General features: G+C 43.3%; 1 protein-coding gene across 3 annotated transcripts in view; it reads left to right on the top strand.

The window, feature by feature from the left end:
* Positions 1-2,500, top strand: part of LOC123774812 (high mobility group nucleosome-binding domain-containing protein 5) — a 29,011-nt gene that overhangs the window by 13,393 nt on the left and 13,118 nt on the right. The window lies entirely within an intron of this gene.

Here is a 2,500-nt window from a genome sequence, read left to right as displayed (position 1 = left end):
AAATAAAATTAATATGAGTTAAATTTTAAATTATCTTATTTTCCATATGGATGTACAATCTGTTCTCGGTCTGAAATATACAAATATGACGTATACTCATCTTACTATAACGTTTCTTGTTCGAAACGCTGTGCGTATTAGTGGCTTTAGGCATAGTATGTACCAGCTCTTATCCAGAAATCCAACATTCTGTTTGTAACTCATCTTGTATTTATGTACTTTTACCTGAATAAACATTTGTTATTACAGTATTATAATCCGGGATCGAGCCCTGAACAAAGTGCCCTTAAAGTTGCATCTTCGCATCCCACCACCAGAAGCCTGGAACTTCGCTCTAGCAAAATGGGACCGCTTTCAAAACTTCATCTCAGAGTGGCATAGAAACTATGTTGTTCCCGAAGACATTAATCAGGCAGAACAAGATTTTGTCAAAGCAATTCAAAGTGCAGCAAACCCCCCAATTCCACTGAAAAACAGTCCACCAGACACCACAAAGGTCACTGGTACTATTGCGAACGTGTCAAAGAAGTCAGTCATAGACTCAACAGCACAAGGAAGCTATACAAACAGTAGCCAAGTGACCGAAACAGGACCCTACTCTGTGAGGTCAAGGAAGATGTGCATCGAGAGACCAGGATAATCAAAGAACAATAGTGACTGGAATGGATGTGAAAACACCTCTCTTAATAGATGTAGCAGCAGATCCACAGGGCTAAAAGAAATAAAACATCAAAAGCCCCATACCCCAAGGATCCTAAACAGGAAGCTGGAGTACTGGCAACCAAACTTCCAGAAAGATCATCCAGCAATCAGCTTCCACCAGATGTACTAGCAGTGCAGAAAGGATTAGAGGAAGAAAGGTGGCGCAGAATCCTAACAGCATGTGCAGAAGGCGCTGATACTGATACCTCTTTCACATTGGCTGAGTTCAATCAGGCTAAAAAATACCTCCAAAGATACATCCCCTGGAGACGACAAAATAACCTATAAAATGATTAGGAACCTCGGCCCATAGGGAGACGCTGCATATCTAAGGTTAATTCATTTAGCCTGGACTTCCCAAACTAGACTTACAGCTTGGAATAAGGCAGACATAGTTCCGATCCCAAAACCCAAAGCTCCAGCTAATCCAAGCCCATTTCTCTCCAAAGCAGACGGCTGACAGAATGGCACTCAATAGACTTGAGTGCGGAAAATGCCTAAACTGCACCGTGACAAGTATGACTATTGAAAAGGGGTTGGCACAGTGGAATGTATTACCACTCTGTTTGCCCAACTAAATGACAGACCATCTGTCGAGAAAAGCCTTTGAACTGGCTTGCGCCCCTGCTCTTCTCTGCTGCCTCATCGACAAAGAGGTCCAAAGCAACCTGCTCTCTTGGACCAAAAACTATCTCATAAACAGAGAAGCAAGAGTGAAACTTCTTGGCACAGCCTCTGAATACAAAAGACATGAAAACGGTACACCGCAAGGAGGCATTCTCATCCCCCTATTTTTCAACTGTTTAATGGAAAGAATAATGAGACAAACTCCCACGACACTGTAGGCTGTTAAACTACGCGGACGACTTTGTCATCATCAGAAAGGAAGGGATGTGGCGCGCCTAAGTACCCAAATGCTTAGACTGCATCAGTGAAGAGGCAAAGCAGATTGGTAAAAAATTCACTCCCACCAAGAGTGAGAGTGAGAGACAAAGGCTATGCCCATAAAAATAGTGAAGCCCAACAACCAATTGAAAGTATTGCAGGGTCAACCAATAGTGGGTGGACACATCAGTATCTAGGAATAATCCAGGACACGCATAAATTTTTAATGCTGAAGTCACTTACTTGACAGAGAGAGAACTGCGGCCCGGACGACAATCCTCAGGTCGCTAACCTCCCTCTCTGGAGAAGCCAGTCTGCAAGTCCTCCGCACATATTATGTACAGGCAGTCAGATCAGTGATCGACTATGCCGCACCTGCACTCACAAGCCTATCACAACAGTGGAAAAAGCTTGAAGTAGCACAAAACAATGCTATGAGAGCTGACCTGGGAGCCCCATGTGGACCAGGCTTGAAACTAAGAATGGAAACGGGTCTGCCCCTCTCTTCAAGAAAGAATATCTCAGAGAACAGTTATAATTATCAGTAAGATAATCGATAAATATATATGATCCATTCCCAGTACCACAGGCCTTGGTGGTTGGACTTGGCCAAAACAATGGAAACTCTTGGGCTGCCAGAGCGGGGAAGTCCTAATCAGGTTACAATTAAAAAGCACGATTCTTGATAGAGAGGGTAATCATCCACACTCAAAATACACTTGTTCTCTATCATGGGAGGAGCCTACCTTCAAAATAGTAATAGAACGTCTTTCGATGAAAAAGGCTGCCTATGATCTAACAATCCTAGGCGTATCATAGAAAAGCAAATGATATTGCAGTAGCAGGAGCCACCCATATCTTCACAGACGTATCTGTGAACACAGAATATTAGAGTGCTGGTGGTGCTCCTTGC

The sequence above is a fragment of the Procambarus clarkii genome, chromosome 68 (assembly GCF_040958095.1).
Source record: "Procambarus clarkii isolate CNS0578487 chromosome 68, FALCON_Pclarkii_2.0, whole genome shotgun sequence".
Taxonomy (NCBI): domain Eukaryota; kingdom Metazoa; phylum Arthropoda; class Malacostraca; order Decapoda; family Cambaridae; genus Procambarus; species Procambarus clarkii.
This window is presented reverse-complemented; position numbering and strand designations above follow the sequence as displayed.